At 42.4% G+C, this 26,398-nt stretch overlaps 1 pseudogene; it reads left to right on the top strand.

Annotated features, from left to right (window-relative positions):
- LOC149251373 (pyrophosphate-energized vacuolar membrane proton pump 1 pseudogene) overlaps positions 1 to 24,607 on the top strand; it is a 72,703-nt pseudogene extending 48,096 nt beyond the window's left edge.
- Positions 24,608 to 26,398: the final 1,791 nt, after the last annotated feature.

Genomic DNA, 26,398 nt, shown 5'->3' with positions numbered 1-26,398 from the left:
AACTGAACCAGTTCCATCTGTAACCGGTCCAGAGAGTTTTGTTCCTCAAACAACTGTCGCTGTCGAAGCAACCACTTCTTCGGCACCAGAAATATTTTACGGACCTGACGGTCTTCCTCTTCCACCGGGTTTGATTGCGATAGAGGAAATTGCAGAGGATCCGCAAGCAAGTACTCCAACTCATTTTGGAGTCGGGGTCACTCTCTTTCCTTCATCAGAGGTTAATCCACCACAAGTGGAAGTTCCTGTAGAATCGCTAGGCAATCTATTGGATAGACTTAAGATGTCTGAACAACCGTCATCATCTAGGACTGTGTCAAATGACACAGCGACAGCAGAAGTCCCTGCCGTCACTCCGACGATGTTTGCCGGCATACCAGCTGTCCCAACTAGCTCACAACAGCTAGAAGGAGTCCACCAAGGGACTATTTCGACAGTATGGTCTGTTCCAGTTTGTTCATCCGGAGTAATACCCGGCAACTCTTATGTTGAAACTCGCCAAATTGATCCATTTGGAGGTCAATCTGGGCAATCAATCCCCTTGAGTTCGGGATTGATACCGTATGGGGGGCAATATGCCCTTTCATTACCCCCTCCGGGAGGGTACCCATACGTGAGTTCGCAACAGTATTCAGGTTATACTGGAATTGCATCAAGTAGTTGGGTACCTATGCTACCTCAACAACCAAGGGTTGTATATTCTATGCAACAGTGTGTACCTATGACGAACATCCCAACCACACCGGCTATTGTAACAGTGTCACAAGTTCAAGCGATACCTGTTGCATGCCAACCTCAGATTTCTCAGGTTGTAATGCAACAGCCACTTGATCATGGGTCACAACCACAATCGCCAATTGGTGGGGCGACACAGGTCCAAACGGGTACAATTACCCCACACCTTGGTCCAACGGTTAGCATAGCACAACAAAACATGGCGTCACAACCATGGCTTGTGCAATACCAACAACCGCAATTCCAGCAGGTGTACCAAGGTTCTGAGCAGCAGATCTTTGCGAATAGTGGACAACCGTATATCCAAAACGGTCAAAACCAACCACTTTACAGTGGTCAAGTCCACCAACCGTATCAGTCATACCAACATCAATTACATTATGCTGGTATGCAAAGGCCCACTGCTCAAGCGATTCCATTGTACCCTGGTTATGCTTCGCCTAACCTGAATCAACAGTTACCATTCGTGGCGACTTTAGAGTTACCCGATTTACACCGGTTAACAAACGATCCGATTGCTTATGCCCCTTGGTGGCCAGCGATTCCTCATAAACTTCCATCTGACATTCCTAAATTCAATGGAAATCCAGGTGAAGACCCATCGAATCACGTGATGACTTTTCATCTGTGGTGTTCGTCGAACACCCTAAACGAAGATTCGATAAGGCTTCGCCTTTTTCAGAGGACATTGACAGGTCCAGCGGCTAAATGGTATATTGAATTGCCAAGAGCCTCTTTCGACAATTTTAGTTCCCTAGCCACGACTTTCTTAACCCATTTTCAATTACCGATAAGGTATGAAAAGGGAACAGAAATATTAACCAACTTCAAGCAGACAACTGCCACCCATATATCCGATCATATACATGAGTGGCGTCGTCGTCGTAGGATGGTGAAAACATACGTTCCCAATCAGCTATTAGCTGAATGGTTTATAAAGTCGTTACTTCCGGCTATTACGGAAGATGTGGCCAAGGGGGGAGTCGTAACAGAGGAGCAAGTAATTGCTCGTGCACAGTATTTGGACTTAGTTTATACTCAGTCCGGCACACTCTACGACAAGATACCTGACGCCCCTAGACCAGAGTTTTCAATTCCTCCTCCTCCTAAATCAAATAGTGACTCTCATGCCGGTGACGGCGTGATTGGCACGGCAAACACGAAATCGATAAAGGCTTCGTCAAAGAAAGCCCGTAAGAATTCGGATCAAAATGCAAAAGAAGAAATTCTTGCTTCGGAAGTAAATGCCGTATCAGAAGATAAAGGCAAAGAAACCAATCAACCAGGAAGCAAGAAAAAGCAAAACAAAGGGAAGAAGAAGAAACAGGGTGAGTCATCCCCTGGGAAAAATTCTTCAAACCCTCCTGGGAAAGGGAAACAAAATTATCCATGTCTAATATGTGATGATAAGGATCATAGCACAAAGAATTGCCCATTCAAAGCTGAGTTAAAGAGGTTCTTTAAAAGTTCCCAAACCTCAGCTATGTTAAATGATCCATTTCCCAACCCAGGTCAAAATCTGGTTGATAGTGGAAATGCTTCCCTGTCGCAAGTCCTTATGTTGTCGGTTTCAAAACAGCAGAATGATGCTTTGATTTCGACAAGGAACAAAGATTATGGGAATCCTCAGCTGTCGAACGAAAAAGGTAAAGATCAACCAAGTAGTTCGACAACAACTTCGACAGAAGTTGTACCACCCATCATCCCTGAATTAACAATAAAACCGCCAAAGGGTGTAGTACACAAGTCGACATTTAATCCTCGCGCCAGAGTGGCGCAGCATTATAATATAGTGGAAGATTTGGCCCAATCGCCATCCGCTATGTCGACTCTTGAAGTACTACAAAATTGTCCAACCCAAAGGCAAGCGTTGTTATCAGCAATTGGTGGGGTTGATCCCAAGGATTCCAATCTAGTATCCTTTGACCACAAAGGATACGATCCTCAGTTACCAGCTCAATTAGCTTTCCTTATTCAAGTGAAAGCCCTCAACAAAACTGTTCACAGAACAATAATTGATGAGGGAGCATCGACATGTATTATGTCAATGAGTTGCTGGAAAACTTTAGGATCTCCAACCTTGTCGCGATCATCGACAACATTAAAAGCTTTCGACGGAAGGACTTATACCCCATATGGTATCCTTAATAACTTGAAAGTTGAACTGGGAGGAAAAACAGTAGAAATTGATGTTGAGGTCATTGATGGAAATCTTGACTATAACATCCTACTGGGTAGACCATGGATTTATGCCATGGCAGCTGTTGTGTCGACTTATTTTAGGAAGATCGCATTCCCGTTTGAAGGAGGGATTACGATCGTCGACCAACAGAATTTCCTCCCTAATGGTTCACAAGTTACAGGAAGCATTCCCATGATCCATGAGAGCAACCATTCAATTCAAGATATCGGAGTAGGATTATTGAAAGACCCCACATTGATGGGAACTTTCGCGCTACCACCCCCTATTTATATAGGAAATGTACCGTTTGTAGCAACCTGCAACATGATATCTTCCACGAAGGTCAACATGGATCATTCAATGGTTTTTCCCCCAAGCCCTTTAGAAATATTGTAGCAATCAATGTTTCAAGCATGGGAGGCGAACCCAAATCAACGCTCGTCAAGCGTTTGGGTAGATAGGTCTAGAGAATATGGAACCCCATTAGATCCTTGGTCGAAAGTACATGGGACTGATGAAGGAATCTTACAATCAATGATGATTGAGGGGGCACCATGGAATGATCACCACCATCGTTCCCTTCTTCCGGAATACGAAGAAGATACTCAAAGTGACCTTTATCACCCTTCAGTTTTTGAATTCCTAACAAATACTGTAAACACGGTGGATTCCGAGCGAAACCTATCCAATATTGAAGAGACTATAGCCATAAATATCTCGACTAAAACAGATGTTGTAGAGAATATTTATGTCGGCAAAGGTTGTTCCCCTTCAGAACTGGAAATATATAACGCTCGTTTTCGCGAATTTAGAGATGTCTTTGCTTGGTCATATGATGAAATGCCAGGCATTGACTCGAGTATCGTTGAACATGAAATTAAATTGTATCCTGATGTCAAACCAGTAAGACAACGGCTTCGACAGGTACACCCCAAGAAAGCCGCTGCCATTAAGGCGGAAGTTGAAAAACTCCTCCATGCTGGATTCATCTACCCAGTTCCTCTAACCGATTGGGTATCGAATATAGTCCCTGTTATGAAGAAACAAGGGACGATTAGAGTGTGTGTCGATTATAGGGATGTAAACCAAGCTTGTCCGAAGGACAACTACCCTACACCCTTCATCGACCAGATAATTGATGAATGCGCCGGATGTGAAATCTTTTCATTTATGGATGGATTTTCGGGGTATAATCAAATAAATATCCGCCCACAGGACCAGTCAAAGACTGCATTTATTTGTCCGTGGGGCACATTCGCTTATCGAAAATTACCCTTTGGTTTAAAGAACGCAGGGGCGACGTTTCAGAGGGCGATGAATTATGCCTTCCATGACATCAAGAACATTGTTCAACCTTATCTCGACGATCTTCCAGCTCATTCGCGAAAGCGGACTGATCATCCGCAGCATTTAAGAGCGATATTTCTACGTTGCCGACACTACAAGATAAGACTCAATCCACACAAATGTGTGTTTTGCGTTGGTTCTGGTTGCTTACTTGGCTTTGTAGTCTCTAAGGATGGGATTCGTCTTGACCCCTGCAAGGTTCAGGCAATCATTAATTTGCCTCCACCTTCAAATTTGCTTCAGATTCAGAAACTCCAAGGGAAAGCAAACTTTCTAAGGAGGTTCATTCCAAATTACGCAAAACTTGCTAAGGGTTATACTCGTCTTTTGAAAAAGGATGTACCTTTTGTCTGGGACCAGGTGGCGCAAGCTTCCTTTGATGCTCTGAAAGATTGTCTAGTAAAAGCATCCTTAATGTACGCCCCGGACTATCAAAGAGATTTTAACCTGTATATGGCTGTAGCGGATACGACCATTGCGATGGTTTTAGTTCAAGAAGTCGATGGAATTGAACATCCTATCTATTATTTAAGTAAAAACTTAAACAATACAGAAAGTAAATATTCTTATGTTGAAAAACTAGCGCTTGCAGCTATTCAAGCGATTCAAAGGTTTCGACATTATGTCCTCTTTCAGAAAACTACCATCTTGTCAGATTGCAACCCCATGACTTATATACTGTCACGACAGTTGCTGGGGGGCAAATATTCAAAATGGATAGCGATCCTTCAAGAGTTTGATCTGGAATTTGTGAAATCCAAATCAAAGAAAGCTCTAGTTTTCGCAGAATTATTGTGTGATCTCCCATCGTCGTCCAACGATGAAACATCGGAAGAGTCAATCGTGGATGAAAGTTTGTTTATGATATCTGTAAGTGATGAGTGGTATGGAGATATCATAGTTTATCTCCAAACCCAAAAGTTCAGGCCTAACAACTCTCGCTCCGAACAAAAACGTATACGATACCAAGCAAAAGACTACATGATCGTCGGTGATACACTTTACCGTCGTGGTGTCGATACAGTTCTGAGGAGGTGCCTTACCCATGAGGAGGCCGAAAAATCCCTGAATGAATGTCATTCAGGCGCGTGTGGGGGGCATCAATCTGGATATGCGACAACACAAAAAATCTTACGAGCAGGATACTTCTGGCCAACCATGTTCAAAGATTGCATAACCGCAGTCAGAAGTTGCCATGCTTGTCAAATTTTTGATAGCAAAACCAGACGACCACCCGCACCTTTACAGCCGATAGTTGCTGTTGGGCCCTTCGCCAAGTGGGGCATCGATTTCATGCAATGTAACCCCACCTCGACCGGGGGGCATGGGTATATTATAGTCGCTGTTGACTATTTTACCAAATGGGCCGAGGCGATGCCTACATTGGATAACACTGGTGAAACAACTGCCCTTTTATTTTTCAATCATGTAGTCGCCAGGTTCGGCGTACCACAGGCTATAGTTACAGATCATGGGTCGCATTTTCGCAATCACATGATGGTCGAATTAGCTGCCAAGCTAGGGCTATGTCACGACAGCTCTACCCCATATTATCCGCAAGCCAACGGACAAGTTGAGGCAATCAACAAGGTCCTGAAGCGTATGTTGCAAAGGATGATCGGGGTTCATAAAAGAAGGTGGCACCTAATCCTGTACTCAGCCTTGTGGGCTTACTGAACATCGGTAAAGAACGCAACCGGGTTCACACCTTTTCAACTGGTGTATGGCCTGGAAGCAGTCTTGCCAATCCAGTGCAAAATTTCGTCGCTTAAACTCGCAATCGATCTTCTCCCCGGAACTTCAGAAGAAGAGGCTTGTTTCTTGGAATTAATATAGTTGGATGAAACCCGTCGTGATGCCGCTTTGGCTAACGAAGCCCATAAGAGACGAGTCAAGGCTCAGTTTGATAAAAATGTCAAACCCCGTATCTTCTTAGAAGGTGATTTAGTCTTGCTTTATGACCAAGAATCCGATAAGTTGGGAGCAGGTAAATTCAAGTCCTTATGGATGGGCCCCTATATTGTTAAAAGGGTGTTAACAAAAGGAGCCTACGAGTTAATGGATTACGATGGAATTCCACTGGCGCAGCCCCGCAACGGGCTGTACCTCAAGCGTTACTATGCTTGAATAGTAACCTGCATGCTTTTGTTGTATTTTGTTTTCGCTAAAGCATTTGTTCTGGTCGAGTGATCCACCTTTTCCATTTGTTGCAGATGTCGAACCTTCTGGAGACATGTGTTGGATATGCCGACGGAGCGAGTCGTAGTTCGCGGAACCTATCCTCCGCAGCCTGGGCCATTTTTGATCCAAGCGGCGAGTTAGTAAGTTTCAGAGGTGTATGTATTGGGCAATCAACGAATAACATCGCTGAGTATAGCGCGTTGATAGAACTACTCTCTGATGCCATCACACGTGGCATACGCCGACTAATTGTCAGGCTAGGCTCACAGCTCGTAATACTACAACTCAATGGTATATATTCTGTTCGCAATCCAGCTATTTATCGCATGTTCCTAAGGGTTAAGATCTTGGAAAGATGATTTGATTCAATTCAATATCAACATATTTCGAGAAACTTAAACACATTAACCGACTCATTAGCAAACTATGTGTTAGATAGACATTTGCAACATTTATAAAAAGGACACATCATCAAAGATTGTACATATGGATCATATAACTCAAACAGAATAAAACTCGAAAATCAAAATATATAAGCTGTTTATATAGTTCATACATAATGTTTTGTAACCAAGACAAAATTGGTCATATGACCTGAAACTCAAAAAGATGCTAGGGGGCACCCTAGCCTAGTGGTGCTCATGATAGCACGTCACGGCCTGTGCAATCATGCGCAAGAGACGAGTCCATCGTCTAGGTACACCAGTAGTATGTCGCTGCAGCTGTAAAGGTAACTCATCAATCCTCACATCGGGAATGCCGAGAGTAAGGCTCTCAACCTGCTCCTGCATAGCTGTAAGGGTCTCAGTATCGTCAAGGTCGCGAATAACAGCTCTCCTAGCAGGCTCCACTGCCGGGGCAACAACTGGCGGTCTCGGACGAACTACTGGACGAACAGGACCAATATCTGCATGCACCCAAGAGTACAATTAAAAGTCTTGATAGAATAAAGCAAAACAACATTATAAATAAGAACAATAAACAGTAATATGGTCAAAGAGTTTACCAATGGCGCCCCACTGTTCGCCATCCGGTAGCACCAAATCCGGATCACCTCGGAAATCCATACCTACATATGGATACTCGGAAAACGCCATCTCCTGGCGCTCGAACCACCTGAAGAAGGCCTCAGGAAAAGTAATCTGAGGTTGACCAGCATGCCTAGACATGTGATCAACCCACCTCTGCATGCGTGGCTCGGTCGGAGAAGGCAGGTCGGGTATGATGTACTGAGGCTGCATCAGTGGGATTTTCTCCAAGGCGAAGGCAGTCAGAATAGAACCAAAACCAAAGTTCTTCAGCTTCCCGTCCTTTACCTTGGTCAATTGACTTTTCATCTGAACAAGTACTGCATCACACCAGTTGAATACTTTCGGTTGGAGACACTCCAAGGCGTGCTGCATATAAGATCTGTTGGCAACATGTAGAGCTGCGCTACCGGCCATCCTACCAATGGTATACAGAATGGACCTGAGAGACCTGTCAGTAATCTCACGGATAACAATCTTTCCGTCTCTGCTCGACTGAGAACCTTCCCTGCAATACTGGCGACATAATCTCTGGTGGAATCAGTCCCCCGGGCCGTACCTGACAAGGAAATGGGGGCACCTCGTCTTGACAACCCAGTCAAGAAGTACATGTCCTCTATGGTCAAGGGGATGGACTTTCCCCTAATCTGGAATACTTGGTTAACAGGATCCCAAGCATCAAGCATATACTGCAGCAAAGAAATCTGTGCTCTCATGCTAGAGATACGGAAGAACTTCAGCAGGCCACAGTTCCACAGCGCATTCACCGTGACCGGGTCATGGAGGGAAATCATGTCCTCCTCTTCATGTTCTCGTTCTTGCCATGTAAGGGACGTGTTGTTCAAAGTTCCCTGCAAAGCAAACAAAGAAGGAGTAAGTTCCTAGTTTTGATGAAAAACTGGCGAAAAATCATCAAAAAATGACCTGAAAACTCAGTTTTCTGAGCCCAGCGCAGGCAGAGAGTGTCCCTCCTGCGCTGAAGGTTAGGCTGCCTTAAGGCAACTTGACATTCAGCGCAGGTTTCGAAAGGGGAACCTGCGCTGAAGTTAGGGCGTTTTTGCAAAACCCCTGGGGCTCAGAAACACTGAAAAACAGGCCTAAAACTGGAAAATGAAACCATGAAAAGAAAGAGCTAGGGTTTAGCTCCTACCTGGTCCAGACGGCGCCGAAAATCGTCCGCAGAATCTCCCGGAATCAGCTGGTGAAAATCAAGGGGGAAGAGGCACCTCCAGAGCTCCAACAAACCAAATGCAAATGAAATGGTAAATGAGAGGTAAAAACACCTTTTAATGGCTTTTTACGTAGTTCAAAGTAAAATATTAGGGTTATAATCTCATTTTCATGCAAATATTATTCATTTCTAACAAAGTTTGTTGCAGCAATTGAAAATGCAGTACTATACTTGAAAAGAGAAAAGCTAGTGATGGTAAAAAATCAAAATTTGACCATATAATCGAGCAGTTTTACCGCGGAATTTATGCTCGTTAAAAAATAGAAAAGCGAGATCCAAGCAGTTTTAATACATAGTTCATGCTCGTTAAAAAAAATAAACATAAGATTGAGAAAGAGTTTCCTCCAGAGTTTAAGCTCATTAAAAAATGAACCTATTCCGGTAAATAACCATTATGATCGTAAATTTATTAGCCATAAAAAGCCTTGGTCGTGTTTGCACCTGCCACCTCCATTCCATTTGGCCGATCGTTCACCCCATATGATTGTTTACCCATTTTGAGGAACAGCTGCGAAGAGTGATTTCACTTAGCCATCCTTGTGACACTGCCGTGATTGGAAAATTCCAACCTGTACCTGGAATCTGCTGCTATCCCTGTTTATCACTCGTTCCTCAAAAGACGAGTCTTCTTTGAGCTCTTTTCAACTGACTCGTAAAATATGAAAAGTTTGCCGAGCTTTGGCCTTCCAGCTCGTTAAAAGGACCGGAAGAGCTATCCCTCCTCTAGCTTTTAATCATTTTGGACCTGAGGGATTATTACACAAAAAGGTCGAGCGCTTGTTTTATTCGGCTCGTTAAAGTTATCGAAAACTAATCCCTTCTGTATTGTTTTATACTTTTTCGGACTTAAGGGATTAGATGACGAAAAAGGAATTTTGGAGTTAACTTTCTGTACCTTTTCAGACTCTCTAAAAATGAAAAGGACCGAGTTTTCCTTGTCGTTAGACTCGTTAAAATGATTAAATAGCGACAAACTTGTCTTTAGACGAGAACGAGTTTCCCTATCGCTAGGCTCGTTAAAACATAGCGATGGGCTTGCCCGAAGGGTAGGTTATAGAACAAGCATATGTTATCCTCCTCAAGCTTGACAAAAATAAAGAGGTACTGGTCAGAAATGACTGGGGAAAAATTGGGAGAACCTCAAAGCTTTAATGGTAGCAAGTCGCTCTTGAACATGACACTTTTCCTCCGTATCACATCGGGTTGGGTTGTTTCATTCACCGGTCTCATCACCATGGTCTTCGCCAAACCATCCACATTTGGGGTAATGCTACCGATCCATCGCATCAGTGTCGTTATATGTTCAAGAGATGTCATTCAGAAAGAGTCAACCGTGTCCCATCCACTGCCATACATTATCCTTCATCCACCCATGATCGCCACCCTGAATCATATTTCACAGATTGTTTTCACCTCCATTAAAATCATTAGCTCCGTTCCGTGTCACTGATGTGGGATTCATTAAGGCCCTCCTTTGACGGATCGCTTCTTGTCGACTTCAGCTCATTATCCAAGAAGTTGATCTAGGAACACCCCCCTCAGTACTTTGAAGCTTGCATGCCTCAATGGCAAGTTTCTCACTTCCGGCGACAGGTATACATCAATGACCTTCGACCAGAAGATTTTGCGTGGTGTTCGACGCCAAGTCCTTTATTCACACCACGTGAATTGTACTGCAGTACCTTGAGGGTCATTATCATTATCGGTGATTCCTCTCGCGCTTGCTAACGGTTTACATTATTGACCGGTAATCAAGCGATGTCTTTCCATGTTCGACTTCAGCGCAATTCTCACATGGATCGACTTGTACTTAGAGTGAAGATCGAACGAGTTTGAAGGCCCCGGATCTAGTTTCATCCATCCGGGCTGTGATATATATTCAGGAAATATAAAGACATTTGATATGTACATCATTGCAGCAGATGATCATCCTACTCAAAGGATGATAATTTCAGCAGAGAATTATCAGTCTACCATCAGACGATCGTCTGTTCTATGTACTAAAATGAATTTATAAAGCTGAGCATGGGAATGCCCGCCTCAGCTAGATCATGAAAGCAGAATGAAAAATAATGTATTGTATTGTATTTTATTACAGGTCACCTCTCAGCGATTGAATGAACTTCGGATCCTCCTGATAAAGCATTTCACCCGATAAACGACCTCATACTTTAGGGGGCAACTGTTATAGACATTTTTGTGCCTTACAGCATGAAGCATGAAATGTCAATAATCTAAGGGATCCAAAGTCCCTAAAAATGTTGTTCCTACCCCTAGAGGAACAAGGTCAGCAAACCACAGCACTAAATATCAGTTCTCCACCTGAAAACACTCAAAAACAGGCTAATTCTGGATCATGTCAACTGCTCCACTGAGCATCTGCGCTGGATGTCAAGAGCTACACTGTCTACCTGCGCTGAATGTCAACTGCAAGGAAGGCTACCTGCGCTGGGCGAGTTGGGACATGTGGCACAGTCATTCCTCAAGGTGTCAATGCCCAGGAAGCTTCCAAAATGACACTTGGATCAGGGAATTCGACTTGTGATGAGTAAGAGGGTCTAGATCTCCAAGTGGAAGCAAGAACCTCCAAGTGGACTCAAGAACTGAAGAATAACTGAAGTGGGAGAGGACACTAGTCAGCTTCATGCCAGCTACAAGCTGACTCATCCTTTCTCCAAAACTCCTATATATAGAGCTCTCTCATGAGGTCTAAGGAGGCTGGAATCTTGTGAATGTAAGGAAGTGCTGTTGGTTTGAGTATAGAACTATTGGGTAATTTGCTTGAAGGAGGTGAAGAGGAGATTTCTTTCTGCTAGGAGGTGATGCTGGATTGGGTCTTTTATGGTTGTATCACTTCCTGAACTTTACTTCTTCCATTAATAAAGCATTTGAGGTTCTTCTATATGCATGTGTCTCAATAGTGTATTTTTATACTTGTGTATTTGATTTATTCTAATCCTTGAATCAATTATGAATGTATGCTTCTTGTAGTTTCCCTCTCTTGCCATTTTGCAGGATCTTGGTGTAGCTGGGCTAGTGAAAGAGCAAGGAGCTAGGAGCAAGCAGCAAAGAGAGAATATTGGATCAATCATTAGCGGAAGACAACGGTTAGTGGATCTCTTTCTCCCCTCTCTTACATCTCATAAAGAAGTAATCTCGAATAGCTTTGCTTTTATTGTTGCTGAGGTACTATCACCCTTAGAGTGGGATAGGGTCATTCCATATTGGATACTTTTCCCAACAACATACCTCCAGCTTGTAGAGATTCTTTACTCGAATCCCAATTCGCTTGGTCTGTCCAGTACCGATATGCCTCAGGAATACCTTTCCTTTACTAAAGACTACATCATAGCCTTTATCTTCTAGCATAGCGACAAAAACAAGATTCTTCTTCAGACCTGGTACATACTTTACATCAGTCAGGGTGAGGGGAGCACCATTCTCCCTCTGAAACACAACCATACCTTAACCTGGGACACGGTTCTTTCCATCATCACCCATCTCGATCCGCATCTAGAGATCCTTCTCCTCCAAGGCACTAAAAAGATTCTTGTCACCTGACATGTGGAATGAAGCTCCACTGTCCAGGTACCACACACATCCCACCATGGATGAAACCGTGCATGCGATAATAGAGAAATCCAGCTCAAACTGTGAGGCCAGTGCCTCACCATTAGATCCCTTTGAGGATCCCTTCTTGGATTTCTTTTGTGGACAATTCGTAGCATAATGGCCCACTTCATGACAATGAAAGCATCACACTTTCGATTTGTCAAACTTCTTCCCACCATGGGAAGAAACAAATTTGGGATGGGATGCCTTCCCTTTCCCTTTCCTCGCCTTACTCGCTAAGGCTATATTTTCCTCATCATATTTCTTTGATGAGGATCTATCTCTGGTGCTTCTTCTTATCTCCTCCTGCATCAGATCCGACCAAAGTCGTTGCCAATCTGGCAGTTTTTTTCTTCCATTAATGGAGTCTTGGTAGCTATGCCAGCTCTTAGGAAGACCGAGGAGTGCAAGACTCACCATGTCATCATCAACAGTCGTGATCCCTACACTCCAAGCTCATCCCTGCAGGTGGTGAGCTTGTTCAGATATGTAGAGATCATGTTGCCCTTTTCACACTTGATTTTCCAAAGCTTGTCTTTCAGCGCCAGCTTCCTTTGATCGCTACTGTTTTGATATAGATCTTTAAATGCTTTCCACATCGAAAACAGTGTCTCCTTCCCATGGAGGTTCAAGACAATGTGGTCTCGAACTCCCTCTAGGAGGATTCTCCTTGCTCTAGCCACACATTTCTTCCATTCCACCAATTTTTTTTGCATCAATCGGCTTGGGGACTTCTTGATCAATGAAGTCCTTTAGACCGTTATCCTCTAATACTACTTCCATGCGATCCTTCCAGGCTATATAATTCAAGCTGCCATCAAGGGCATACTTGAGTCTTACACCGTTGAACGCCATTGGTGAAATCGAGATGTGATAAGAACTAGATTTCTATATTTAGGAACTTCAACCTTCGAACTTCTCCCTTCTTGTATACTATTCTTTGCTTGATCACCTTTGCTCCAATACCATGTAGAAATTCCCACTGTAGATCATCAGATTATGCAATATACTAAAGAAAAATACAAGATCTACTTCTACAACAAAATTTGCGGAAGCTTAATCGAATATGAGCAACATCAATGAGAACACATATATCTAAGAATGAGAAATCAATCACACATAACATAGAAGAAATAACTCGGGGAAAGCCTCAACCTAAAACCCCAATCTCTGTATTATAATACAAGTGGAAATATGTTCAAGTTACAAAAAGAATCAGCTCACAAGCTATCCGCTCTCTCTGCAATCAAGCAACAATACAACTCATAGACTGAGTAGACACAAGATATGCCTTCCCTTAGCCCTCCAAGCCTCCTATTTCCTTGCGTAGTTTTTCTTAGGGTCCAATGATGTCACATGTGTGAATTGGCCTCATCACACTCACTAAGCTGAAGAAGTAACTACGCAATATCCAAGGAATGAATTCCTTATGCATGCAAGAGATATTCATAATGGAATATTCCTACAACCGATAGTACATTGTCCCTCCATCTGATCTCAATTGGGTCTTTGTTTGAACTGACATGCATGAGTTATTTATGAGAGAATATTTAGTTATCTGAAGTGCAGCAGTTACATGCATGCATGCATTAACTAACTGAACTCACAATTAATTCAACACACTGTTTGAATTAATCTAACTGGACTTGACTCAGTTAACTGAGCCAACTAATTACAACTCATCCTTATCTCTTTAAATGATGGATAAATTCCTCAATTAATGGAGAAACTGTTTCATGTCCCCACATAGAATTCATGTTTGATTTTCTACAACTAATTAACTCATGGTGAATTAATTAATTATTTTACAAACAACTGCTAAGATCAAATTCGAATTTTTACTTCTCTATTTTAGTTCAGGGACTAACTAAAATAGGAAGGTATCCCAAAATTCTATTTATAGCAGCATTAAATTTAGCACTTCTATATTTGGCATTTCTTGTTGCTATTTTCAACAGAAAATGGTGTGAGTTCCGCAAGAGTCCCACTCATAACACAAGTGAGTGTCGGACCAAGCAGTAACTGGTGGTCGAGTTGAAGGCTTCCGAATTAGATGCATGTTCCGACCTTGAGTCAGAACCTGACAAGGGGAATGGAAAAGGGAAGCAGATCATTGATGCGGAGCCCAGCACCACTGTTGCCACCACCAAGATCCAGAAGAGTGAGTCCGAATATCCAGAGGAGGGGGAGCGTCTTTTCCACTCACAGATGTGGGTGAAGGGTTCGCCGCTGCAATTCATTGTCGACAGTGGCAACCAAAAGAACCTCATTTGAGTAGAGGCCGTGAAGTGGTTGGGCCTACCAACTACACCACAACTGTAGCTGTACAGTATCAGGTGGCTTCACCAAGGACGAGATCTCCGAGTCTACTAGCAGTGTTTCCTTCCCTATAGCATCAAGCCCTTCACAAATGAGGTATTGTGTGATGTTACATCTCTGGATGTTTGTGATGTATTATTAGGCCAATCATACTTGTGGAGGCGACATGATGTGTATGAGTCAAGGCCTCACACTGTTATTATTTCTTTGGGTAATTCATTATATAGGATACCAGAGGTAGCCCCAACTACTGCCACCTCTTTGATCACTGCCAAGAAAGGCAACAAGCTCATCTCACAGACTAGGAAATTTATTTTCTATCTGGTTCGCTCCCAAAGTAAGGGGAAGATCGTCGCCACATCCATGACCGCAGCAAAGGGTTCCTCCACATAGCAATAGCAACATAGGGATACGGTCATGAAAGAACACAGGAACAATTTCTCCTCACCCACAGGGCCACCACACAAGTTTCAGGTGGGCGACAAAGTTTGGTTACATATGCAACAAGAACGCCTTACAAGAGCCCATCAGAAGCTCAGACCACTCCGACATGGTTCTTACAACATTACCAAGGTTGTGGGAAACAATGCTTTGGAGCACAACATTCCTCCATTCCTTCGCCTGCACCAAGTGTTCAATTTGTACCGGCCTCGACCATGCTTCCCACCATTACTGGACACATTAGAGATTGCAGAACAGCTCACCAGGGACCAAATTCAGCAGATGGAGCAACTCAACGCAATGGGGACCATTGCTTCATAAGGGGGGAGGAATGATCCAGGTGGATGTTGGTGGCCACCCGCCTATCCCACTTGGACCCCCACAATTGTCTCTTTCAGATTTTCAGTTTCCGTAATAGTAGCACAATTTACTATTTTTAGTAGTTTTTCGGGTCCTAAACTTCTGGAGCCGTTTTGAGGCCCTAAACAATGTTTTTTGGGAAAACTAGGAGCAACATGGGTCCATGGACTGATGTTTCTCTTCCCAAAGTGGTAGTTCTGGGATAGATCTTTCTAACGAGATATTGTGCACGTCAAACGAAGATCATATGCCAAAGTTACGACCCTGGGAAGTTGATGTACCAATTTACCCAAACAAGGCCCACAGTTTGGAGTTTCATCTTCTAGGGTTAGGTTTTTGGATGTTTAGGGTTTTCCATTGTTTCTCAACAATAAATGGGCCTTCGGGCCTCATTGTAACACACTTCAGAGGCATGTAGCCGCCACATGTCTTCTCACAGATAAGCTACCATCGCCCTAGCTGGTTTATTTCCATTTCTGTTTGTAAGCATATTTCAATATTTTACATTAATGAAATAAAGTATTATTTCCATTGCATCTGTGTTTATGGTTATCTCTGTAATTTTTTGCGTTCCTATTTAAATCCGGATCACCTTGACTGGACCCCTACTAGCTAGGACATGTATTTCACCAAACATATCACGAATATGTAATCTACAGGTATAAATAATAGATGTGAGCATATGGGTCTCATACTTAGCTGAGAATCGCTAAGAAGCATTGATGCCTCAACACATCAATTTCCATTTCATCCATTAGGTCATATACACATTGCTCATTCATATACATGTAAAAACATAATGGGAGCCATACATAGCCACTGTCATAATACATATTCATAACCAGCATAATAACAATAGAAATACCAAGGATACGATAGCCATAGAATCCACATATATTTGAGTATAATACTCATGAGATAACAAGGAGAAATAACCTCATATTAATGATTCAAAATCCACCCCGGTATGGGATTACCACGTTCCACTCAACCATAGAATGGCTGAGCCACATCTCTCTTTAGCCATTCATCCCTATGACATATTCCAAACATGAATGTGGGATCTCATAAAACACATTAATCAAAACCATCCAGGGCTTCCAGAGGCCATCCACCTTAACCCATCAAATAATGGTTCCACCTCATAGTCGGACACATCAAAACCATCATCAGATTGATCTCTATCCAAGCCTTCGAGGGCTCTAGAGAATTTGTTCCAACCAAGGCTCTAGGACTAGTAACTCAACCCATAAATTTTACCGAGCTCTAGAGTGTTTGTCCAACCAAGCCTCCAAGACTAGAAGCTCAACCCACAAAGGGATCTAGAGCATTTGTCCAACCAAAGCTACGAGACTAGTAAATCAAACCAAGCTGTTACAAGGCTCAAGAGCATTTATCCAACCAAGGCTCCAGGACTAATAACTCAACCTAAGCTAAGGAAACATGAGAACCAACCAAAACAAAATAATGAAAATAAATCCACAATATCGATGACGATCCAGGAAATGGAAAGGCTAGGCAATCCACTGTCAATCCTAACCATCCTCCATGCCAATGAAAGATCATAACCAAGAAACCACATGTATGTGCCATGCATGCCAAACTAGTGAGGAAAACATACATGTAACTCGGTACCTGCAAGAAAAACTCACTGTATCTGTTGATCTTGATGTCCTCTTGCTCTTTCCCACTCTTCCTTTTTCTTCATGCTCCAAAACTCCAAGTATGCCACACTCTCCAAGAGTGCTGGAAGAAAACTCAGTGCCCAAGATTATGAGAGAGAGAGAGAATAGAAGAGAGCTCCACCAAAACCTGTCAAAAACCTACGCACCGATCCTCAGAAGCCTTTTTATTAATGAGGCCTCTATTTTCTTCATTTTCCATTATTTTCCTTCAATTTCATCCTCACACGCAACTTGTGACCTTTCACCTTCCTTTTCTTCTAATTTCCATTATTTTCATAAATAAATGTCAATAAATGCCTCATGCCTTTCCAAAGCCTTTTTCATTTCCTTTGCCAATTTCCTTAGCCATAATAACCGAAATGAACTCCAACTAGGATGTTTTTCCCACCATTCAACTTGGAATACATGTCCCATCAATCGTGGCCTTATATATTTTTTACATGGATTTTTAACCAGGGCTATTAGAATACAAACATTCAATAATAATGACACAATTCTCAACAAATTTTATTATCAAACTCATATATTTATACATGAAGAGAGGTCTTCAGGAATCTGTCATCTCCACAAATCTCTTATTCAATCACTCCAAAAATCACTCCACAAATATCTCATCAATCACTTTGCAAATGTCTCATCATTCACTCCACAAATATCTCATCAATCACTCTGCAAATATCTCATCAATCACTCCACAAATTTCTCCATACATCTCTTACTCAAAATAACATATTTACAGATGAGTCATTATTCCAACACTATTTTTGTAGACCAATCTCATAGAATATTGTATTGTGATAGATTTAGCATTGCACCTAAAAGTGAGGGGTCTCCCTTCACCCTCTCCACCCTTGCACTCCATAGAGGTTGGTGATGAGCCCCAAAAATGTACAATTATTTGGGCTCATTCAACCTCCTAATTTGGCTTAGTCCACCATTCTCATTTGTTTATTGCATGTTTTTGATTATTTTTATGTTAATAGAGTGAATTTGGTTAGTCATTATGCCAACAAGTCTAATGGGTGCTTTGTGTAGCCTTGTTGGTCAACTTGGAGACAAATTTGAAGGTCTTAATGAGCACTTGGCAGCCAAATTCGTGGGAGAACAAGCTAGAGGATTTGTAGGAAGGTGTCCCCCTCATTTATGGGCCCTTACCTCGAATTCTCCACCATCAGCTCGGAGTTCAAGGGCCACCGAATCAATCAGCTCAAGGGCAGCCAAGCAAGTCAAGTTGGACTGCTGTTAACTCCAAGTCTTGGGCAGCCAAGTCCCTAACTTTTAGGAGGACTGTTGGGTCCTCAAATTGTATAAATAAGAAGGCTTGGGGCCTCATTTTGGTTAGCTAGTGGGTAGTCATTTTGTAGCTAGTTGGTAGTCATTTTTGTAGCTAGTTAGTCATTTTGTTTTAGCCATTAGTTAGCTAGCTTGTAGTTCGATTTTTAGGCCATGGATTAGCTTTTCTTTCAGCTCATTCTCAAGCTCTCCTTATGGACAGTTTTGATGTACCTTTCATTTCTTGATTAATAAAGATGGATCCAGCTTTGCACCAGCTCTAAATCTTTCATGGGAGGTTGTAGCTCTTGGGGTTGGGCCCATCTCAAGCGCCCAGTACCTCCCTTGTGTATCTTTATGTGTTTGTTGCGTTCTTGAAATAAAAATCTGCTCTTTAGATCTTGCTTTGTTATGGTAGTTGGTTTTGATGGGTAACGTAGCTTTTTATGCTTAGAATCGATTGGTAGGAGTTTGTTATGCATTTAGATCTTTTGGAACGCTCTTTCTCACGTGAAGTACATGGTTCTCTGTCCAAACAAAGCTGTTGTTCATTTATTTCATTGACAATTAGATTAAGTTAGCTAGGACTTGGTTTGTTTGCAAGAATTCATTGATTCGTTTAAATGAGCATTGTGCAGGGCATCTCTATCATCTTCATCACCTCCTCAAGTTCTATTTAACCTCTGTCTCACTCATTTACCCTCCAACTCTCTCATTTCCCACATAGCTCCATCTCCTTCAACTTTCGTTGGTTCCATCCTTCCAATCATCAAACCATTGCATACACTCTTCCTTCATCTGATTTTCCAACTTCTGAGCCGTCACCAGCCTTATTCCTGCTTTACACATCTCCCCCTACCATTCCATTACTCCTCCATCACTCCAAACACTCACGGGAGGTCATCCTGTAGCCATTTGTAGACATCCTGTAGAAAACAGAGTATCCTGTAGAATCCTCTGCAGGCATCCTGTAGGAGGCCACTCTCTCGGTTGCTGAGCATCTGAATGCGAGGAACCTCTGTGGATGGATGCTAAGGATCCCTAGGGACCTCTCCTAGCCTCCCCAACCTGTCCCACGCTTTCCTTCCTTCTCCATCCCATCTGCACAACCAAACCCTAGTTAGCACAAGATCACAATCATTCCACACACTTAAAGGAAAAATACAAAAACATAACTTTCATGATGCAAGTAGTTTAGATCCATGCATTTTCACTTATTAGAGGTAATGACGGCATTGGTAGAAGTTGCATTTACATTCTTTGCATTGTAGAGGTTAGACTAGTCAAATTAGGGTTTCCTAGGTTTACATGCTTTGATTTGCTTTCAGTTCATTTTTGTCAAGTAAAGTAGCTTTCCTTTGAGATTAGCTTTCGTCCATCAATTAGCAAGCTTCTTCTGAGAGCCTATAGAAGTTGGCTTGAGCCCTAGCGGACTTGTGCCAGCTGACCAAGTGACAGCTGCGACAAGAGCTAGTACTTGTGCATATAGCACCGCCGCTTCCAAGTTTGTACGAACTACCGGGTTGATAAAATTAAGAGACAGGAAGCCCCAGGAGTTGTAGCATTATTGCTACAATACTGGAGCTCACCATCTTTTTGGCGCCGTTGCCGGGGAAGCGGCAGAGTATTGGTGATTGTTGCTATTCTTCTATTTTCTACTACAACCTTCTGCTAAGTAGTTTATTTCATTTCCATTATGCAATTTCATTTATGCAAAAGTAGATTAGCATTTCTTGCTTTCATAGATTAGCATTTCCTGCTTTCATAGATTAGCATTTCCTGCTTCCCTAGAATAGCCTTTCAATTCCGCATTTCAATTCTGCAAGCGTAGACTAGCATTTCATTCTTGCAATTTCATTTGAGAAAAATAGATTAGTCCTTTCCTGCTTTCATTTCAATTTCGCAAGATAGTTAGTTGCAGTTCAATCTATTTCATGCCTTGTAGGAGTAGAGATATCTTAGAAAAATGATTGCACAACACCCCCACTGCTTCACACAGCCAACGTTCTTCTTCGATGGCTGTGAATAAAGAACCCCTGGGTGGACATCAAGGCATATTTAAAGAACCTCTAGGGGAGAAGAAGAAGAAAACATTCCTCTGGAGCAAATGGCTACAAGTAGAGATGTTGGGGGCAACATCTTGTCCAAAGATGAATTTGAAAATCAGATCCAAGATTTCAAGAGTGATATGAGGCAGTTTCTTGCCATGCAACTGGATACCTTGCGGATCCAAAAGAAGCAAGAGGAAGCCAAGAGGGCTTTGGTCATCTTTTGTCCTAGGTGCACTAGAAATCATCCTAGGAACGAATGTCCAATGCACTCCCTCGAAGTGTGTTTCATCTGTGAAGAATACCATCCTACAGATCAGTGCCCTTCCTTGCCCAGAATCAAAGCTGCATATCAAAGAGCCAAGGGAGCCACTGAATCACTCTATTATATGAACCAAAGTTGGCCACATGGACCTAGATCTTACCAGCAGGAACTGCAAGGGATACCCGAGACCTATTATGACCCTTATCAAGCCACTTTCATGCCTTTTTGGGATCCCCCTGCTCATCCTTCCTGGTTCACACCTCCTCATTATTCCTTCACAGATCCATATTATGCCCAAGCAGTTGCTCATTCATTTCACTCTTATGCTCAGCCCCAGCCTCAGTGGAATGCACCTTATCAGGAGTGGAGGCCCCAATATAACTCTCATCCCACTCATTTTCCTCCACCACCTGCTCATCCACAACCATCGCCTCCTCCTCCACCAAGGCAACCCCAAATGCCTACCCAACCACAATGCTATCCATCTCCATCTCAATTTCACACCTCCACTCAGCTACCCGTACCTCCATTTCCAAAACCATGCAATGGAGCAGCTCAACCCAATTGCAAATCTGAGACACAACATGTGCAAATGATTCCTCGTGAGCTCAATGATGTTCACCAAAGCTCAGGAAAAGTAATGCAAAAAAGAGATCATCTTGAAAGCATTGAAGGACCAAAACCAAAAGAAGATTCAAAAGAGGAGATCAAAGAACCATGGGCTGCACTTGATGAAGAAAAGAGATCAGAATCAGAGATCGAGAAAGCTTCCTCATGGTCACCATCAAATCCTCCATGTACTCAAGAGAAAGATCAGCAAAAAGAGGAAGGATATCAAAGCTATATTGAGACATGGTTCCAAAAAGTCACTAAGTTGCAGCAGTACTCTCTTCCTCATCTATGTTTGATCCATTCAAAGTCAGATCATCTCGTCTCTGAGATCTGGATACCTATCAGAGCATGCATTTCGAGCCTTCACATCGTTTTTTCTCTAATCTCGATGTGCACATGGCTCCATTGGAAGTATTCTTATACTTGAGAATGATTTTGTTTTTCAAGTAGGGTAGGGTAGAAAAAAAAAAGAAAAAAAGAGAAAAAAAGGAAAAGAAAAAAAATGAAAAAAGGAAAATAGAAATCTAAGGTGAAAACCTCCTCGGAGGCACCTTAGATTGGCTCATTGATTGAAAACCTCCATGAGGTGGTCAATGGGTTGAAAAGAAAAAGAGAAAAGAGAAAAAGATCTTTGGGTGAAAACCTCCCTTGGAGGCGCCCAAGGCAGGCAATTAGGGTGAAAACCTCCATGAGGCACCCTAGTTGTTTTTCAAAAAAAAAAAAAGAGAAAAAGAAAAAAGGAAAAATAAAGCTAATCTCCATTTCATGTTGCAGCAATGACATTGCAGGTTAAAGGAGGACGTGTCATGATAGGAGGAGCACTCAAATCAAAGACAAAGGAGTTTTTGTGCCTTCTACAGGAAGTTTCGTATCTTCTACAGGAAGCTTACAAAAAAGCCAAATTGATCTCCAAAGAGGACCTGAAGGCTGGGAATATGTCCATGAGGCCTACACTCATCTATGTTTCCACTCCTCACCCCTTTTCCATCATTCTTTTCATGTCATTATGCTTCTTTCCTCAAAACTGTGTTTTCTACAGGATGCTCTGAATTTCTACAGGAAACATCCTGTAGAACCTTTGGACGAGCCAAATTCAATCTCAAAAGTGAATCTAATGGTGGGAATCTATTGGTTAGGCCTGCAAGCACTTGTGTGTCCATCCCTTGCCTTCATCCATCGTTTCTTCACCTCCTTGTGCTTCTCATTGTGCTTCTACAGGATCTTCCTGTAGAAATTGTGGGAAATTAGGCATGCATTTCAAAATGTGGTTTGGCGAGCATGATAGCTTCCTCAAAGGTTCAGAAGCCCTCCTGCAATCTTCCAACTCCTCCTCCATCATCTCCATACCTGCATCACAGCCAAAATTCATTTTTTCATACCATGCAAACACATGCAAAATGCCTTGAAGCAAAAAAAACATAGAGCAAAATTTGTTTTTGCCATAACTTGAGAACCATGCATCCATTTGACAAACCATTTTATGGGGGATTGTACAAGGTCGATGACAACATGCCTGAGCAGTTTCATGCAATTCCGGTGCACGGTTTCCAAGAAATCAGCCTCCATCACCATCAGCCATTTTTGCATTTTCTCCATAACCGTGCATCCGTTTCAAAACCTGTTTCATGGGGAGATGCACGTGGGTGATAGTAGCCTACCCAAGCAGTTTCAGCCAATTCCGATGCACGGTTTCCGAGAAATCGAGCTCTGAAATCTTCAGCCATTTTCCAATTTTCTCGAAATCCGTGCATCCATTGATCACGAATTTGCTATGGGAGATGCATCATGATGGTAGGAACATGCCCACCAAGTTTCAGCTCAATCCGGTTTTCCGTTTGGGAGAAATGAAAAAAAGAAGTTCTGGTCCTGTGAAAATTCAATGGCAGCAGGTTCAGGATGCAGATCTGAACGTGGAAATGAATTCTTGTTGCATGCATCTGGCCAGAGGACACCTGCACAAGAAAACCAGCCATGGATTAGCAGCCCAGCCATCATGCAACCATAAAATCAAATGCATGCAGCAATGACAGCCCACAGCAGCTCACGGCAGCCATTCAACTTCGAGGTATGTGACAAACCCATTCTTCTATTGCATAAAATTAATTTGGAAACTGCATGAATGAATGAAATGGTGGAATTAAGCCACGGATTAGCGAGGCTCAACCGATTGTCTTCTCTAGCGCTCAAGGCAAAAATCACGTAGCATGATCGGCCATTCACGTGAAAAATTAAAAAAAAAAACACAGTTAATGGTAGTTGAACTCCAGTGAACAGGATGTCAATTAATTAACGGAGAGAAGAAGACATGTATCACTGCAGTTTGAAAAATCTAGCGCACATGTTTTTTCCACCTCATCATAAATCACGGAGAAATTGAAGACAGCTTGGCTGAAACTCATGAACTGCTGTTCATCGGCACTTTCCACGTCCTCAACTAAAGTGTGCACAATCAGTTAATTGGTTCTCTATCATCAACTCATTTGATGATTGTTTTATTTCTCTCCGAAATTGTTGCAATGATCATGATTCACTCAAAGTGTATTCGAATTCAGATGGAGATAAACGACAATTAGCAGAACATCTTAGAGAAAAATATATGAAATGGTTAGCAAAACTTATTTCAACATCTTCAAATATGGTCTCGGTGGTTCTTCCATGGCTCTGTTTGGCAGCGTAGGTGGTGGTATTTGCACCAAAGCAGCAGATGTAGGTGCTGATCTTGTTGGCAAGGTTGAGAGGAACATTCCTGAAGACGATCCACGCAACCCAGCTGTCATTGCTGATAATGTTGGTGACAATGTTGGAGATATCGCTGGTATGGGATCAGATCTATTTGGGTCCTATGACTGAATCTTCCTGTGCAGCTCTGGTTGTTGCATCCATATCATCATTTGAAAACTCTCATGATCTTACTGCCATGTGTTATCCCTTGCTTATTAGTTCAATGGGTATCATTGCTTGCTTAATCACAACTCTGTTTGCAACTAACATATTTGAGATCAAGGCTGTGAAGGAAATTGAGCCTGCATTGAAAAAGCAACGTATTATCTCCATAGTAGTGATGTCTATTGGCATTGTTGCTGTAAGCCTAGTTGCATTGCCTTCATCCTTCACTATCTTCAATTTTGGTGCCCAGAAGGTTGTAAAGAACTGGGAGCTTTTCTTCTGTGGTGCTATTGGTTTGTGGTCTGGCCTTGTTATTGGTTTTGTCACTGAATACTGCACTAGTAATGCTTACAGCCCTGTCCTAGATGTTGCCGATTCATGCAGGACTGGAAGCAGCAACTAATGTTATATTTGGGTTGGCTGTGGGATACAAATCTGTTATTATATTTGCTATTGCAGTAAGCATTTTATGAAGCAAAGAAAGCTGCCACAGTCGGAAAGTATTGTCATGTCAGGAACAGAAACATGAATCAAGGTTAACCAATGGAAAAACAATGATTCTCATCCAGCTTCGGCATGCAATATCTATTCTCGGGCAGTTCATTGAAGCTAGCAGACTGTTTCTACAGGAAGCTAGCAGACTGTTTCTAACAGGAAGACAGAGACTGTTTCTACAAGAAGCCAACGAACAGTTTCTACAGGAAAGTTTGAAAAGCGGGAAGCCAAAGGAGAAATCGGCCGAGATGATTAGCCAAGGAAGTCACCAGGGCCATCAAAGACAAGGGGAGAGATTTGGTTGCTCAGAGGATGAGCAACACTTTCAGTAGGGGGGTGATGATGAGCCCCAAAAATGTACAATTATTTGGGCTCATTCAACCTCCTAATTTGGCTTAGTCCACCATTCTCATTTGTTTATTGCATGTTTTTGATTATTTTTATGTTAATAGAGTGAATTTGGTTAGTCATTATGCCAACAAGTCTAATGGGTGCTTTGTGTAGCCTTGTTGGTCAACTTGGAGACAAATTTGAAGGTCTTAATGAGCACTTGGCAGCCAAATTCGTGGGAGAACAAGCTAGAGGATTTGTAGGAAGGTGTCCCCCTCATTTATGGGCCCTTACCTCGAATTCTCCACCATCAGCTCGGAGTTCAAGGGCCACCGAATCAATCAGCTCAAGGGCAGCCAAGCAAGTCAAGTTGGACTGCTGTTAACTCCAAGTCTTGGGCAGCCAAGTCCCTAACTTTTAGGAGGACTGTTGGGTCCTCAAATTGTATAAATAAGAAGGCTTGGGGCCTCATTTTGGTTAGCTAGTGGGTAGTCATTTTGTAGCTAGTTGGTAGTCATTTTTGTAGCTAGTTAGTCATTTTGTTTCAGCCATTAGTTAGCTAGCTTGTAGTTCGATTTTTAGGCCATGGATTAGCTTTTCTTTCAGCTCATTCTCAAGCTCTCCTTATGGACAGTTTTGATGTACCTTTCATTTCTTGATTAATAAAGATGGATCCAGCTTTGCACCAGCTCTAAATCTTTCATGGGAGGTTGTAGCTCTTGGGTTGGGCCCATCTCAAGCGCCCAGTACCTCCCTTGTGTATCTTTATGTGTTTGCTGCGTTCTTGAAATAAAAATCTGCTCTTTAGATCTTGCTTTGTTATGGTAGTTGGTTTTGATGGGTAACGTAGCTTTTTATGCTTAGAATCGATTGGTAGGAGTTTGTTATGCATTTAGATCTTTTGGAACGCTCTTTCTCACGTGAAGTACATGGTTCTCTGTCCAAACAAAGCTGTTGTTCATTTATTTCATTGACAATTAGATTAAGTTAGCTAGGACTTGGTTTGTTTGCAAGAATTCATTGATTTGTTTAAATGAGCATTGTGCAGGGCATCTCTATCATCTTCATCACCTCCTCAAGTTCTATTTAACCTCTGTCTCACTCATTTACCCTCCAACTCTCTCATTTCCCACATAGCTCCATCTCCTTCAACTTTCGTTGGTTCCATCCTTCCAATCATCAAACCATTGCATACACTCTTCCTTCATCTGATTTTCCAACTTCTAAGCCGTCACCAGCCTTATTCCTACTTTACACATCTCCCCCTACCATTCCATTACTCCTCCATCACTCCAAACACTCACGGGAGGTCATCCTGTAGCCATTTGTAGACATCCTGTAGAAAACAGAGTATCCTGTAGAATCCTCT

This window comes from Pinus tabuliformis, chromosome 7 (genome assembly GCF_031772625.1).
Source record: "Pinus tabuliformis cultivar Carrire ecotype Pingquan chromosome 7, CPIR1, whole genome shotgun sequence".
NCBI lineage: Eukaryota > Viridiplantae > Streptophyta > Pinopsida > Pinales > Pinaceae > Pinus > Pinus tabuliformis.
This window is presented reverse-complemented; position numbering and strand designations above follow the sequence as displayed.